This window comes from Wyeomyia smithii, chromosome 3 (assembly GCF_029784165.1).
Source record: "Wyeomyia smithii strain HCP4-BCI-WySm-NY-G18 chromosome 3, ASM2978416v1, whole genome shotgun sequence".
Lineage (NCBI taxonomy): Eukaryota > Metazoa > Arthropoda > Insecta > Diptera > Culicidae > Wyeomyia > Wyeomyia smithii.
The window spans coordinates 254,237,211-254,255,393 of record NC_073696.1 but is presented as its reverse complement, the minus strand read 5'-3'; the positions used below and the strand labels follow the sequence as shown (position 1 = coordinate 254,255,393).

At 38.1% G+C, this 18,183-nt stretch overlaps 1 protein-coding gene across 1 annotated transcript in view; it reads right to left on the bottom strand.

Annotated features, from left to right (window-relative positions):
- Positions 1-17,975, bottom strand: part of LOC129729790 (adenylate cyclase type 6) — a 358,700-nt gene extending 340,725 nt beyond the window's left edge. Inside the window, exon 1 of the mRNA XM_055688611.1 lies at positions 16,904-17,975. The gene's annotated coding sequence lies outside the window, so the exon portion shown is untranslated. The remainder of the gene's footprint in view (positions 1-16,903) is intronic.
- Positions 17,976-18,183: the final 208 nt, after the last annotated feature.

The following is an 18,183-nucleotide window of genomic DNA, read 5'->3' as shown; positions in this document are numbered from 1 at the left end:
CCGTCGGAGCGATCGAGGATTTCCAGTCTTTGATATGGTTGATATCGAACAGCTGTTCTAAAGGCTGCGGAAAATGTCTTTTGTTGAAAAAGGCTGCTCAAGTGAAACGGGAATCCCACTCGAATCGACATTCGCTGCAAGAAGTCGATTGAATTGTGTCATCAAAATGTGCCTACAAGGTTGCCCCCGAACCTGATGCCGTGAAAGATGTGGGTTATCTGAAGTCTTTTTTTTTAAATTCCATAAAAAATACCATTGAGAAAAAGAGTAAGGAAAAATAACCCCAGGATAGAAAAGCAGCACTTATCATATCTTCTGATACTGATCAACATTAGTTGTTTTACAACTTATTTTGTACTGCACGAATGATTTTTCTGGTTGAACCATTAAAGATAAGAAGAATTTGATTAATTTATTTTTCGATGTCCTTTTAAGAATATTAAACAATGAATTTCTGGAGAATCGGTCTTTCGCTGCTGCAAGAAGCAGTCTGTCAGGTGGTAACAGTTGATTTGCATGGAAACGATTAGAGTTGGTGTGTTGTTGATTATTGTAGGAGTTGGTGACGTTATTCCGTTGCCTGTTGGCCATGTTATAGTTGGGGCTATTGTTATTATTCCAAAAACTGTTGTTGACGTGACGGTTGTGGTTGGTATATCTACGGTTACTATTGGTGTTGAAGTTGTAGTTGTTTCGATTGGTACTTTGATGGTTATTATCGAGATTTCTGTTAAAGTTGAGGTTGCGATTCTGGTTCTGATTGTTGTTGTTATTGTTGAAGTAGTTCTTATTGTTGCGGTTGTTGTTGGAATTGTTATTATTATTGTAGTAATTGCTGTTGTAGTTATTTCTATTGTTATTGACAGAGTTGTTGTTATTATCGTTGTTGTTGTTGTGAATGATATGGTTATGCCTAGGGTTGTTGTTTCTGTTGTAATTATTTCGCCTATAATGATTTCGTCTTCTGGCCCTCCGTTTTCTTGCTTTGTCAGCTTGTTTTTGCTGCTGCATAATACGGTGTAACTTTGTATCGTACGCTGTCCAGTCCTGTTTCCAAACTTTTCTCGAGCCAAGGAAACGCCATCCACTGTTTGGAAGATCATTTGAAGGCTGGCCGGCCATAGTTATTTCCTCTGCCACACTTGGATAGCCAATGCTGTTTGAGATGGGCATCATTCTTGGCGTGTAATCAGAAATTCTGCTGCCAATTATTCGAAATTCTTCCAAGATTTCAGGAACACTACATTGAGTCTTAGAAGTGGCCACATCGATCAAATTTTCATTAACAGCTTCAAGCTGTTCGTCGACTTTATTAGTTATTTCATCAATATGACTGGTCAGCTTATTTGTAATCGAGTTGCTAAGTATCCCAAGCGACTCAGTCATGTTAACTTTAGCGGAAGTTATAGCATCGTCGAAAAGTGTCGTCACGTGGTTATTGATTTGTCTCACTACTTTTGTAGGAGAGTTCACTTTTTTAACAGACGAAAGCTCCTGTTTTAGTTCATCGAATAGAGTTTCTTGTCGTTCGAGTGCCTCTTGAACGATTCCAATTTTCTGCAATGTCGACGTCGATTTGTGTATTGCTTCGCTATGCTTTTTCACTAAGTCAGCAAGAAGAGCCTGCTGGTGTACCAGGTGACGAAAATTTAATTCCATCGCGATTCGCTCCTGGCAATCATTGCAGGCTGGCATCATGTAGGACCTAATCTGGTCTTCCTTGTTTCGTTGAACACCTGCGCACGCGGCATGGAATCGTAGGGAACACCCCTCACACTTCCATAAGTTCCGGTTGTCCGAAGACCCAAAACCGCACACCACACAGTTTCCACTAACTAACGATGTCATGTTTACAAAAAAGTGTAAATAACGCACAAACTTACTCGCGCGGAGCTTGAGTTGACTTACTGGCACAAAAGCACCTACAAGCGAAAAAAGAATGTAAACAAAAAACAAAAATTTAAATTCGCGCGTGGCCGAGAGCTAATTAAAACACGTCCGTACTGGTTGACGATACACAACGAACATTTCATCCGATATATTTTATTTTACCACTAAATATTGACACTATCTAATAAATATTCAATTTGGAAACATAGAGTGACTGAATGAAATCGATCAATTTCTGTTTTATTATGAGTGAATCTATTTAACAAGCGTCGAAAGAAATTTTCTGATGCAATTATTTTTACTCACCCATCATTGTCGCAACATCATCATAAACAATATTTTACTATCCTTTCAGAGATAGGCTTAAGCCCCAAAAACATCCAGGTGTGCTCGGTTGAGCAAATTGCATTTTCGGGCTAACTTTATTTAAGCCATCTGTCGTTTTATGGACTGAAATGACTAAACTACAACAAAACGAGCTTAAACATTTTCACTTGAACCTGTAACATCAACACTGTACCAAAACACATCAGGTTCCGAGCAACTTTTCCCTTTAGAAACTCCACCGGTTGGATGACGGCAAATAGAGTCCCGCAGGATTGAAAGCGACGCTTTCCCCCCCCCTCGTCTAATACGACAGTGTGGCCCCGCGCATGGTGAGAATTTAATACAAATATCATTCACGGATAATCCCCGACCCGAGGCGGAACAGGAAGAACAGGAAACAATTGACTGACACTGGCTTGGATTAGGCGGGATTTAAGGCTGTACGCTTGGCACCCGCGTCACTTTGGCCGTAACCCCCTGTGTGAAAGCCCGGCTGGCACAGGGCAAGCACCTGTGGTTCTTTCCGGACAATTTGTTTTGATGTCTGCCGTGGGTATGACAGAATGATCCGAGCGCAGTGTAGTAAAATCAACACTGGTTGATACGGGATTATGGCGAATTGTGCAGCGATTGACTTGATGAAATTAATAAATTAACAACAACACCATGATTTTTTATCTTTATTCAACTATTAAAGTTAACAATAAATTTTGAGGGTCTAAATAAAATGAACCACTAAATGCTGGACCGTTTTTCTTTGTATGAAAAAGTAGTTCTGTTTTGCAATATTTTGATAATTGTTTTTCTTTCATATTCTAAACATTTTCGGTCTCTTGAATGAAAAATGCATTCCATCTCCAAATAAGATTCGTGATACTCCTGAAGATACTTCATCATAAATTTCTCAAAAATTTGAATGGTTTGCCTTCGAATAACACTTGTTTTATTGTACTGATTACTGGGACCATTTGACTTGACTTTGTTCACATGATTATGAAAACAACTGGTGCAAGTTCCATCAAAATATTCTACCACGATCAGTACAGGATATAACACGAACGACGTAAAAAATGTATAACATGGACTGGAACAAAGTTGGCTAAAATGCAACAAGTGTCAAAAGTGCAATGTGTTGCGTTATGAAGTGTTTAAAGTAGAAAGGAACACTCATATTGAGAACAATTTCAATAATGAGCTTGATTTGCAAAACGAAGTGAATATTGATTCCGCTTTAGAAGCATTGAAATGTGCAATTATTGATGCCAGAAATTATTCTGTTCCAAAGGCTCAAGTGAAATTTGATTTACCAATAATTGACGAAAATTTTCAACTTCTAATTCGTTTGAAAAATGTTCGCAGACGTCAATATCAACGTTCTCGTGACCCTGTTTTTGAAACTATTTATAAAGATGTACAGAAAAAGATCGAACATAGATTTACTCTTCTGAGAAATCAACATTTTGAGACTAAAGTTGAAAAATTGCAACCATATTCAAAACCATTTTGGAAGCTGTCGAAGATTCTTAAGAAACCTTCAAAGCCTATTCCAGTTTTAAAAGATGGTGAACGTTTTCTTGTATCCAATGAACAAAAGGCTTAAAGACTTGCTCAGCAGTTTGAGAGTGTTCATAACTCAAATTTAAATTTTGTGAGTCCAATTGAAAATGAAGTCACACGTCAATTTGATTTAATTTCTTCCCAGAATTTTTTACCTGCAGAAATAATTGAAACTACCTTGAATAATATTCAATCAATTATTAAAAATTTCAAAAAGATGAAAGCACCTAGTGACAATGGCATCTTTAATATACTAATCAAACATCTCCCTGAGAGCACAATGGAATTTTTAGTGAAAATTTTCAATTGCTGCTTCAAAATTGCATATTTTCCCAAATTATGGAGAAATGCAAAAATTACTCCAACTTTAAAGCCGGATAAGAATCCAGCTGAAGTTTCAAGTTACCGACCAATCAGTTAGCTTTCTTTAATAAGTAAACTGTTTGAGAGAATTATTCTTTACAGAATGATGTCACACATCAACGAAAATTCAATTTTTGCAAATGAACAGTTTGAATTTCGCCATGGGCATTCCACAACTCATCAATTGCTCAGAGTTACTAATATGATACGAGCCAACAAATCTGAAGATTATTCCACTGGAGCTGCTCTTTTAAACATAGAAAAAGCATTCGGCAGTATTTGGCATAGAGGTTTGATTGCGAAATTGCAAACTTTTAATTTTCCAATTTTCCTAATCAAAATTTTGAAAAATTATCTTAAGCTACTAACAAATCCCCCCCCCCCTTAAAAAAAATCATAAATACTTAAGCTACTAACAAATCCTCCTCTTTAAAAAAAGTAGAAAGGAACGGTAACAAAGAATCATCAAGAAAATCAAGAGTTTAGGAGGAAGACATTGAGGTACATTGGGGTATTGCTAAAAGGTACGATGCCAACTATCAAACCACACGTGACAGTTGGATGGTGTGAAACTATACCAATTTCATGCGAAATTTACGCAACTGTTGATAAAAGTTGAAGCCAGTACAACGGATCTGTGTAGGGCATAGCGCATGTTTGTATCTGATAGCTATCACGTTTTTTGCAGCGTATAATTTTTAATTATTTCTCTAGTTTTTAAAAGATAGGAAATGGTTTTCAGAAATTATCGAAATATATCGCTCGTGTATGCAAATTCATCAATTCGTAAATGAATGAAACGACATAAAAACTATATATATATATTGTGGTATAATCCGCGTTAATATATATGCGTTGTCTGTTCGTTCCATCACTATGGGCATCAGTGACGGTCGTCCTAGAACTTTGCCTTTTTCCCCATAAAGGTATGCTCTCTTTGATGAAGTTCATTATCTCTGTTAGTTCAGCATTCCATACCTCGTTGGGCGTGAGAACACCTTTTCCAAATATACACAGTCATTGCTGAAATAATGCGCCGCATTGGCACAGTAGGTATTCCGGAGTTTCAAGTTCGAAATTACAAAAGCGACATATGTCATCTATCAGTTTACCTACTTTTTAAGGTGAGATATAAATGACAGTTCTAAAAGGTATGCTATATTTTTGTCTATCCACGCTCACAAACAACACCCGTTATGAAAATTTTCGCGTTTTGTATGGAATTAGGAGCATTTTTGAAAATCTCTCGTTCTATATTGTTTTTTACACTTACACTAGAAATTGATATTATTTTAGATTTAGTGTGAAAAATTGCTACAATGTGTCGAAATAAAATATATGAAAATGCTATATTCCTAAAAGTTGGAGCATAATCTTAGTCATTGTCATAGCTCATGACTTTTGTTACTCTATGAAACATAAGCGACTCTATTTAGGAGCGCTATTAGAGTACAAGAAAAAAAAACGAAAAGTGCAAAAAGGTTACCGGCAAAATGATGAAAAACAGCATATTTTACCTAAACCCCAGCATGATTATGTATTTCTCACAAATTAAACATGTTTCAACATCATTTCTATAACTTTTCAGGAAAGTATGTTTTATAAGTTTAGTTCAAAATGCATAATCATTTTAAATCTCATACAAAATTGGAAAAAGTTCATAACGCTCACTAATGCTAATGCGTCGACGTGAATAACATACCTTCTAGAACTGTTATTTATACCTGGGGTAATACCTACTCGGAAAGTGTCCAACCAGTAGGCCAATCAACGTACTCAGATCAGCTTCATTTGTACTGAACAGGTTGCGGGTGATTCTATTACAAGGTGTAATGAATAGTTTAGATTGTCTTGCATTCGAGGAGCCCTCCAGTTGAGCTCTGATGTCAGGCAGGCTGTAGAGACCCCACAGAATGGCTCCGGTCCGACGAACGTGGTTGAAGAACCAAATCTCGCTAAGAGATTGGCTTTTTCATTTCTTTCAATACCACAGTGACCAGTTTCAGTACCACAGGCATTCAGTATAGATTTACATCGTTTGTTACAATCAGTTTTCGTTAGGATAGAATACAATCCCAAACTAACTTCGACTGGCATGTGCAATAAGAGCTGCTTGACTATCAGAGGAAATACCAATATTGAGATATCTATATTTCCTGGCCAAACAAATATTTGTGCATGTTAGGATAGCATCTATTTCAGCATAGATCCCCAGCACCCGTAGATTCACCCATTTTAGAGCCATCTGTAAAAACAAGAGAGGATTCAATCACTTTGAAGGGAATATTGAAGTCCTTGGTTTGAGTCCCCACTTCTTACCAAATGTATTGCTGCAAGCCCAATTGTTGGCTTTTGAGGTTGCATACTCCAGATGGTCGTTCCAGTAAAGCTTATGGTCAAACATGACACCCAGGTACTTGGTTCGCTTGGATAGCTCCAACTGTGTTTCTCCCAACTTTAGAGTTGCAATATTATACTTCCTCTTTCTTGTGAATGGGATAATGACTGTTTTAGAAGAATTAAGGTTTAGTCCTTCCTGCTTACACCATTTGAGTGTGTAGTTTAGGGCAGCTTGCATTCTATTAATAATAGTGGGGCCACATTTACTCCTAACTAAAATAGTAATGTCATCAGTAAATCCAATGACTTCATAACCTAGGTTTGTTAAGTTGTTAAGATGCTCATCGACTACCAGAGACCACAATAAAGGAGATAAAACCCCTCCGTTGCGGGCAACCTCTTGTTGGTTTTGTCGTTAAAGTTGATCTTCCAGTGTTGTTAGTCTCGCTCGTAAGCAGCATGCAATACCTCATGTGAGGTTCTCGTTGCTACCGCTATCACACAGTGGAGAATTCACCATTAAAGCTATGTTCCGTTCTTTTTCGCTATCTTTCTTGCTCGCATTCGCTCTCGAGATCATATGCACACACTCCCATCTACTCTCCTCGTGTGTACTCGCGTGTACCTACTCCCCTACTCACGAGAACGACCAACCGAAGACGATCGTTTCTGAATGCTTTGCGATGGTTGCAGAGGAACAAAAATAATAGAGTATCGAACTACTTAGGCAGCGGTTTGTTTCGGCTAGTTTTGCATAAGACTACTGTAAAAAACTGACCAAAGCAGTCCAATACCCTACACGTGCCAGTTTGCGACACTTTACATATTCTTCGCCCCTCTGTCGGCTGTCGGTGCATTAGGCAGAACCGAATGAAGAAAGCATGGAGAAAGCATTTTCGTTTTCGAGCACAGTTTATCAAGCGCTTCTCCTAATCGAGCAATTTTAGTCGAGTACTCCTACTCGCTAGCAGGAACTCGCGTACTCTTTTACAGTCGCTGAGTAGCAATATGAAAGAGTTTTTGCGTGTCGGTGCACGCTTGCTGGTCACATCCAGAAACTCTGTTTTAGGTTCTGACACTAAATCAGACAATGAGTTCGCCATTTTGATTGTTGTGGCAAGCAATTACTATGCGAACTCTAAGTTGATGCGTTTTGGTAATGGCTAGGGGTACGAAAATTCATAGGAATAGTTGAATATCTATAATCTTCCATTTTACCCGGTTTGAGCTTTTGCAGTACATTTTTTTCTTTTACCGACCAGTGTAGTCATTACACGGTATTGAATGGCGATTCTGAAGTGAATACAGTGAGGTTAATGGCAATGCAAGGGATACGTATACGAGATCCAGTCATAAATATTGGAATAATAAATTTGCTTGTTCTAATCTTCGACTTGTAGCCTAAATCCGGCACTAAATGCATCCGACCTTGACAGCAATCAGGATTTTGACAATTCTGCTGAGTTTTCAGACGATGAGAAATCTACTGAATACATTAACTTCGTTCCGAAATTTTAAGAAATATGGCAAAAAAATGAACAACTTTCAATCAGTTTGCCATCCATCAAACTCAAAACAATGGAGAGTACGTTTGGTTTTATGACATCATGTCCAAGCAAAAGCAAAAGCGCAGCTGATAAATTCTGCGAAATGTTCTACAAATTTTCGACAGAATTTTCAAGAACTTCGGCAAACAGAATGTCAATGCATGCTGGCTTACGATAGATCGATATATTTGCTGAACGTTCTTTCGTTCGATTTGCTTTGCGTCGTCTTCCATGGCAAAATCCTCTACACCTCCCAGCTTATGAGAACCGATGTCAGCTGATACAACTAAACACACTAGTCAAACGGAGAGTGTTGTCCCAAAGATTGTTTGTTTACGACCTCCTAACTGACGCAATAGACTGTGAGTTATCTGCTAGAACAGTTAAATATCCATATGCCCCGTCGTCATCTATGAAATCGGACATTCCTTCGGACTTCAGCCCACCGAACTTCTTAAGGTCAGAAAAATCCGTTGTATTACAGCATCAGGCTTTTGAATGAAGTTAGCCACGAGTTTGATTTTAATATAAGTAAAACTAGGTTTAAGAGAGTCATAACTCAATTAGTTATAGATAATATTTGTCGGTCCTGTATTACTATACTGAAGACTAAATAATAAACAAATATATTTCTAACATTTTTAAAAAAAACTTCGTCTTGTTTGATCTGTTGGGAAGTTTGCCTCACCGTAGTAAGTTTTGGAGCAAACCTAGGAGGTTGTTGAAAGTCATATTCGTCGGGAGGTCATCGTGTATGACGACCAACATTTTAAACGATTTAAGTGGGCTGACGATGCAGATACTGAGTATCCATTTAAATATAATAAAATGGAGAAACAAGGTTATTGACGTGTACCTGCATGTTTATTCGTTAGCGATAGCAAATTAAAAGATGTATGATCCAGTGATGGGATAGGAAGCATCGGATGATCCAGAAAGATCAGAAGCTTGCAACAATAAGTCTTATCCAGAAACAATAATTGAACTATGCATTTAGAAGTGTTGGCAGATTTACTCGTGTGGAGCAACTGGGCGGAGCATGTAGGAGCATCACCAGGATACAAACGTGAGTACTGTGCAACCCGTTAGTAGTAGTGTCCTTTCAACATTCATTTATACGTATCTACATACCGTTGTACTTAGAGAGAAACCTTCGAATAAACTCAATCTTTGATCGTACCTCATTGGAGTCAGTCTTATTAATGATCGTCCATTACAACTATGAGAAGCACAATCCACCAGATAAAATTCGAGCATCTATAAATTGCACCAAATGACGATTCAGTGCTTCTAGAAGAGAACTATCGAGGGCCATGTAAGGCCATAGCAAAAGGCTACACTCTACGCAGCTATCAGCTGCTGCAATAAGATTGAAGCACGGGTATTGGATATGGAAATACAGCTAAAAATCCATAACAAAATACTGACGTCAATGCAATGCTTGCACCAGTGAAGAGAATTCATTGGGAAAATCATTGGCATGTAGGAGAATATCTTTCACTGCGAAAACAACTGCTCTCACACTGGTGGGCAAAGTGACGCGCATGCTTGAAAAGAGTAGCAAATCGTGTGTATCTGGGGAGCATGCAAAAAAAACTGAGGTGAAATCTGAAATATCTCTCCAGAGAGATAATAAACTGGTGTGCGCCTTCTCACCCGAAAGGATATTACGCTCATTAGCTACACAACAGAGCTCACTTAAGTGTTTTTACTGTATGTCTCTCAAGCATGTATAAAATGAGGAGAGCATCTAGGTAGGAAAGTAGATAACGTTGTTCGCATTGCATCTTGAAACTGAAAAAAAAAAAATCCAGCCGCTCGTCGGCGTGCGCACTAAGCTGTACTTCTGTGTATTCTCTCTGGAGTGATTCACAACTCTTGTTTCGTTCAGCTGTGATGTGAGCAGCAAGTGGATTAATTTTCCTGCGAGCAGCAGAAACACAGCACAAAGCAGAGAAAAAAGTGTGACACAAAAAAATTGCTACACGCAGCGCTCATGCTGGGCAAGGAGTGAGCGATGAATATTCGCTCTGCTCTTCCCACATTTTGGGGAGAAGAACGAGCCTGGTGGAAAATGAGCTTGATCATACTTGAATAAATGAGCTCGCTTTTGCAACAACCGTCATTAAATTGAAGCTCAACGAATTTCATAACATAACCGCATTTGTTTTGAGATAAACTAGTATGTTAACATTGAAAAGAAGAAACAATTTTTCGAATGTTAAGTATAAACGTTAATATCAAGTAGATTCGTCAATAATATCAGTGTTTTATGTTCTAAAACAGCTCAAACAGACTTCCTCTGATCCTAACTCTGAATAAAAACCAAAACTTTCAATAGGTTGATTCAGTTTAATTTCGTGATTTAATTTTCCTGCTTCGGTATAGCCCCAGTTTCTAACAGTTTTCGTACAGTCGTAATTTTTTAAGCTAAGTAAAGGATCACCCACAGGTTTTTTTCTTCATAATACCGCCTCAAGTATCGTTTTGTTATTCTGAAAACAATTTCTATGGGTTGGTCAAAGAGACAATGTGGAGCAAGCTTTATTGAAATTATGCCTAAAGATCTTAGACACATGAAAATGTGTTTATCGCAATAGATTCGAGCACCGTCTATCACCCAAACTCAATAGAAGCCAGGATATGTTACCAGACGTTACCAGATACTAGGTAGGAGTGCGAACGAACGACAACATTCAAAAAAAAAATCGCGTGAATGTTTCGACGTAAATGAATCGAGGAGTCCTCCTTGACCTAGATAACAAAGAGTTGACACTCTCGAACGGTGACAAAATTCACCACGGAAAATAATTTTTTTTCAACAAAACCGAATCCTCTATTGCGTAGCAAATCACTGCTATCGAAAGCAACCTTATCAAAAAAAAACTAAATTTGCAGACCCTATTAGAGGATTCGCATCGAAAAAGATCAGAATTAGTTAGAATGTTACAAATTTTGTTATAAATATTCCAAAAAAAGACACTTCTGAACATTCAAGTGTATGATAACAGAATTTGATATAATTCTGTACTTTTTATCATTCTGGCATATCAAGAATATTACAGGCTATCAATTTTAGATATATTTGTGTTACTCGTTTGTTATAATCGTTTGATCGGGTATTGTATCATAGATGATTTGGTCGAAATTTTCATAATGTTTATTCACTCACTATAAATTAGAACACGAAAGCTCTAAGACAACAACCCTGTTTGGCATTTGGGTGAAATTCGTCACAGATTTTCAAAACTCGACTCAGCTTTGACAAGATTTTAGTGTATAAGCGAATTTCTACTAGGGGCATATTAGCCTTCTGTTTTGGAGCAGTATTTTCGAGTATTTTAGAATAAGTTTCGTCATAAACATGCATGATAGAGATCCTTTAATCATCCTACACGTTTCGCTTATCAATGATTGGAAGCATTGTAAAATGCGTAAATGCTTAACTGGTGCATTTTGTACAGTTCTCCCCTACTCACTCGCGACGATTCTGGTGGCGATTTTACCTGCGACGCTTTAGATTTATCGCGTTCGATAAGGTGGAAAACTTACAATATAAGGGAATCTTCAGCGGTGGTCCAAATCGTTGTTTTGTTCTAATTTTTTTTAAACAAACTCAAATTCGTTGCTGCACCGGTGGTGTAAATTTTGTTTTCTACCAGATCTAAATGGAAAAAAATTGAAACTGGTATACGTTTTGATCTATTTTTGTCTCAAGTCTCAACAAGAAATAGATCGTTCTAAAACTTTTTGTACGCTACCTTGTAGGTGGGTAAATGTCATATTTGATTTAATACCTCATTTTTAGCTGTTTACATACAAGCATTTTGCTTGAGTTGGGGGATAAATAAAACAAAGATTTTTCATGATTATTCACAATTCATTTTTGTGGTTTTTCCGAAGAAGAAAATGAGCATGTTTGTCGTTCTTGGCTTTGAGGAAACTGACTAGCAAAAGGGAGAATTCTGGAAGACCATAACCGTAGGTTCAACTACTTGGTTTGCAACCATCAGCCACCAGGAAGCCAAATATGTTGGCTATTCGTTAATCGCTCTAATTGTAGTGGGACTAGAGGAGGCCTCAAGAGGCAAGAAAAATGTTCTTTGAAGACACTGAACTGAAAACGTTTAAAATGCAGAAGTGGCATTGTGCAGCTCGGGTCGAACGATTTTCGCTATTTTCGAGCACGTCACATACTGCCAGTTTTGCTCTAAGCTCGAAAGGAGCTGTACATGTCGTTTGTTCTTCAGCTCATCTAACCCGCAAAGTCGAAAAAAAATACGAAAAACGAAACATAACGCCCACCAACGATCATTTAGTTTTGTTCGAGTTACTCGAAACGAAATGAGCAATGTCACACCAGGCTTGTTTCAATATCCTCAACACCGAACCTACGCGATCAAACATTTTTTGCTATCCTCCGAAGCCCTTTTTGTAGCAGAAATTTTTAGCTCATACCAATCCATCCTGAAAAATGTAACTGACGCTCGGGTCAAGCCGTCAAATCCATAATGTCTTGTGGATTAAAAGTGTCTTGCCAAAGTAACCGTTAAATGTGCGTAAAACTTATCGAATTTCCGTTTGTTAAATATTAAATGCTTTTTATTATAACAAGTCTCATAAACTGATAGCATGGGGTATTAAATTGTTGACAGTGTGACAGATGTCAGCGGTTTAAAACAACAAGATATACAACACCGGTGCGGAGAACGAAAAGTTGGTCCATATTAGCTGGTCCTATTCAGATTTCGCTGGTGTAAATCTAGTATTAAGTTGTTTTAAAAATAGACCACCACTGAGGATGCCCTAATCGTTGCTTTTCAGCACCTTCGAGCAAAACTGAAGCAGTTGAGAATCGTCATTGCCAATCTGGGATAAATTGCTCGTAGAAATGAAAATTTTCGCTGGAACAAAACAACGTGTACAACTAATTGAAAATTTCGCTGGTAATGATCAACATTTTATCTTCTAAGTGCCTTTTTGAAAAGCGACAAGCGCATACTTGCGTTTCGCTTTTTTATATTTTTTAGGAGAAAACTCACAAAACGCACCAGTTAAGCATTTACGCAATTTACAGCGCTTCTAATTTAATTTCAAGCGACATTGGCCGTGTAAGATGATTGTGGGATCTTCATAATGTATGTTTATGACGAAGCTTATTCTAAAATACTCGATTTCAATGTTATGTTTGATAAAATGGTGCCGTCGAACAAGTTCGTGATCAAAACTCACCACAAAATCAGCATGCGAAGCGCTTGAAGCCTCAGAAGAAAAATCAAAAGCAATGGAACTTGCCCTAAGTTATCAATCAAACTTCTGCAGTGCTTTATAGTGCATTCTACCCCAATTTTAATTTTGGTAGTTTTGAGGCAAAAGTTGATGTGAGTTAGTGAAATAAATTGAAATTTTCATAGTACAGGTCGGACTCGATTATCCGGAACATCAAAAAATGTTTCATTCCGGGTGATCAAGTTTTCCGGATAATCGAATCACGGAAAAAATAATAAAATTTGCGATTAGCGAACATAAAATAAATATTTACTTTTTCAATTTTACTTGTATGATGCAGTGACGTAACCAGAAATTATTTCTGAGGCGAAAAAAGGTGATTTCTTGAGAAGTATAAAAAAATAAATTGAACATTAATTATTTTCACTTTTTTCGAACATATCTCAAACATGCCGGAGGTGACATGAATGGTATCAAATATACCAGAAGGGATGGTAAAGGTAAAATTTCGGATAAAAAATTGAAAACGAACACCAAAAATATAAAATTCCGGATAATCTAGTCTAAAATTCCGGATAATCGAATCCCGGATAATCGAGTCCGACCTGTATTAAAAATTCCACAAGTGTGAGAGTTAGAGGAACTACATTTTTTGTATTATTTGCTAGTCATTCAACCATAAAAGCTTATATAAAATTTGTGAATAATTACATGTTGAAAAGAGCAACAAACTATTCTGCAGTATTTGAATCATTATGGCATTATATGAAAAAAACGAAATGCCAAAATTTAAAGCCACTGTGTGAGTGTTTTAGGAGATTATTAACATGGTCCCTCGTTACCAGCTGGTGCGTTTTGGGCGGTTCTTCACTATAAAACATTTATTTTCATTCCGGCAGCAATGTTCAAGCATGTTCGCAGATGATTCATGCTTCTTGTTTCTTATGAAACTTAGCGAAAATGACACTGCTGGTGACGGAAATCATTAGTTCATTCACCAACAGCGGCCGGCAAGGTTATTGGTCAGATTTTTGGTATCGCGCCAGATCAACTTAATGTAACGACAGCACCACATTCACCATCTCAAAGATCACGATATTTTCAAAATTAGTAAAAAATTTCGAAAAATAATTCATACACATTATGCTTTGAAAGTTTTTTGAGTTGAGAATTCGTTAGCACTTTTACTTGCTGTACCAAAATGTTTTCCATTTATGTCGAAAAAATAACAAGAAACAATAATGATAGCTTGAACTACGGGCTCCTCTGACGTTCCTTACAGAATTTTTCTTGTTAAAGGATCTACCGCATATAAAATGTGTCTTCATCGACTTTTGAAGTAGAATACTTCTCTCAGGAAGTTCGGCTACATAGGGATGTGAAATGAAAATCTAAAACCGAAAAAAGTGAGAAATATGTCCAATTTCAAATGCTAATAAATCGGCTGGTATTCGATGGATTTCCTTCGTTCTTACAGCAATAGATTGGAAAATCTTCTAAGATTCTTGCCAGAAGAATATAATTGTAATTTTATTATGCACACTATTGTACTATTGAAAACAGTCAAGCATTGCCAAAACGAAAAATTCGACCTCTGATTGGTCGTTATATGATTGCTTCCCAAGCACGGGCGACAGAATTATATACCTTGCAATTGAAAACATGCTATTTGACCTATATAAAAGCCTGTTTCAGCTGAAGCCGAAGCTAATAATAGTTCTAGACAGCGACAACAGCAGTCGTCCAGCAGTGCAGTGGATACCAGTGATGGCGGAAAGCGGCCACAGCTGTGGCGTAGCAATGGATAGCGCACTAGTTGCAGCGGATTCCAGCAACGATAGCAGCTGGACCAGCTGATGCAGGGACAGTGGATACCAATGGCAGCATATAGCGGATAGCGAACTAGTTGCAGCGGATCTCAGCATCGATAGCGGCTGATGCAGTGAGGCACTTTAGTCATGCAGTCTGTGCGATAGTGGGCACTAGTAAATGCATTTAATGAAAAGTTGACTCTTTTTGACAACACGTGAGCCGTCTAGTTTTGAGTGTTGAACCAGCATTTCACTGTTTAGTTTATCACAAGGAATACTTTATTCGCACTGTCAGTGATAACGCAAAGATGTAATCGGCATCTTACCCGATACTAAATTGAACAACAAATTGTCCTTTTCAGGATGAAATAAAAACCTGATGATTAAAGCGTTAATATTTTCTCTTGAGTTAATTTACATTTGTAAATTTGTAAAAGTTATAAATTTTACTTTATTTCCGTGTCTCAGAACGTACTGAATTATCTTTCCCTTCAGTCATGAGCACAACATAAAAAAATTCATCTCTAAATTTAAAAATTGTCAAGCCTCAATCATGACAAGCAAATTGCTATATTATTGAAAATGGTCAATCCTTGTTGAAGCGTAAAACTCGATTGATCTGATTAGTCAACGTTTATTTACTAGAATAAATGACTGACACGCAAGCAGCCGGGTTATCTTTCTTGTAAAAGTATTCTACTTCAACCTTGCGGTCGTGGCTTTGCACACAACCCTCCTGTTATTTTTTTCTTTATAACTGCTGCTATTTATTCACCGCCGATGCGTTCACTTAAGTGACTTTCTCCAATTGTTAATTATCCTAAAAAATAAATATTCAATACTTTTTGTGGTTTTTAACGATTTCCTTTGAAAATGTGAAAAAAATAGGTGTCAAGTAAACATACCTGTAAAATTACTGTGCTAAACCTTCCTAAAGTAATGATAATGATTGAGTCGTTATATATTATCGATTGCGACGACGCACAGTGGAGGGGGGTTTTCTATCAACGTTTTGGGAATTAAAAATTTAGTGCACGTGAGGTAACTATTCTTATTATTTTGAGTGTTGTTGTAGTTTTTTAAAATACAATTATTTCTTCATCCTTTCTCAGAGATCGGCACTTTCTGAAAGAATTGACTGTTGAACCCCAGATAAAACGTTTAAATCTGCAACTGCCATAATGTTTAAAAGAATTCAATTGTTAACTTAATTGGCAGGTAATTATTTTTTTCTATTTAATATTATCGTTCTGTCAACCCTCAAACTGTCAAACTAAAAAAAAGGCGACCCTTGAAACGCAAGAAAAGATTTGGTGATTGGTAATTAGTTAATTAATTAGTAGCACGTCGATTCACGCCGCAAAAATTATGACAGGTGCACAGATCTACAGGAGAAATTTCTCCGGCCACTGAAAAAACCAATTGCTTTTTGTATGCAGCTAAACAAAAATTACATTACTGACAACAAAGATCAACGATTAACAAAAACACATACATTCAAGATGCACAAATCATAAGAATTGTAATTTCAAATATTAGGGCCACCTTCTGTTGGGGTAAATTTCAAGCGAAAAACTTTATGAAAAAAAAAGACGCGTCAATGTTGATTCGAACCAGCAGAGACCGACTACCATCTTGGATATTTCTGCGACCCACGTTACAAAAGAGAAATTTTAAAATAAAACATACAGAGCCCGTGGCCCCTGACGTTCTTTGGAGTGCAACTCACACGGACTCGGTCTACATCCCCACGGCAGGGGGGTGGAGGGGTCGGCTAGACAGAGTGGTTTGATTTTGATTAAAGATAAATATACAAGATATACAACAACAGAACGCTACCTTGACTGTTCGACAGCACCTTGACCCCTCTTTCGCTCTCCTGTACTCGATGCTCGGCGTAATCTACGTTGTCAGTGAATCGTCTTCACAGAGCAAAATCAATACGGCAAGCGCTTAATAATACTAACACAGCGAGTTGAAACGTTTTCCATCGGTTTGCACCGGTTTTCACCTAGTATTGAATTTGTGTATAGTAACTAAGCTAGGTACTGCAACCGACTGTGTGAATAGTAATAAAAATACACGCACTTCTTTTTCTCCACTGCCAGAGCTAAACAGATCTACTCTAAACACTGACATTCACGTGAATCGTTGAACAACTTTTTCGCCACTTTTTCGACTAGCGAGCATCAGCAGGGCTTACACTAGTAAATACAAACGGCTATGGTTGGTTTGCAACGAGCAAATCTACTACTTAGAATCTAAACACTGATAACAAACGGCACACCGAGTAGCGTACACCCAATTTGCACAGCACGGGAGATACAATCTCCACGAATCTTCGGTTATCTTGTTTGGCCGAATCTGCGCTCCGGTCGATAATAACTCACAAATATTCGACTCGAAAGACAAACACACCGCTTCTTGTTGCACTGCTACATACAGCAACACAGAGTTTGCACAGGAAATATTTACTCTAAATTTTTTTCACATCAACCATATTTATTTTAACTTTAAGCGGAGAACTTTCAACGGAACAGAGCACGGATAGGCTGACACTGCGCGTTTTCTCGCACTGCTTTGTACTCAACGCCCCACATCAAATGTACACGGTTGAATGTTTTCACGGTGTAAACAGGCGCCGTCAGCCGTCGCCGTAGTCCTTTGGCGGCATCCTCAGTGCTCCCGTCGGTTGATCCGACCACCGCAGCCAGCGCCCTCTTTTCAACAGGTGGTAGAATTTCGTCACTCGAAGCACCAATTGCGTTCACCCGCCACCCACTTCAGGCAGCATCCTTACTCACTTGTTCTTCTTGGTAGGACTACCTACAGTTCTAGGAAAAGAAATGTGCTAAGTGCTGATCTCCACCGGAACCGGAACGAATGTACGCGCGTCTACCCAACGCAACGACCACCGACGAAGTGAGAGGCTGCTGCAGCCCGAGTCGAGACACTCGGATTCGAGTGGAGTCGGGATCAGTTCGCAGCAGCATACCGGCCATCCGGTATGCCGCCGGGTGCGTCATTCGGAAAACATCGCAATCGACCAGCTGGAAAATATTCTCCTAAGCCCGAACCGGCACGGCATATGCTCTCCGTCTGTTCGCTCTCCGCATCTC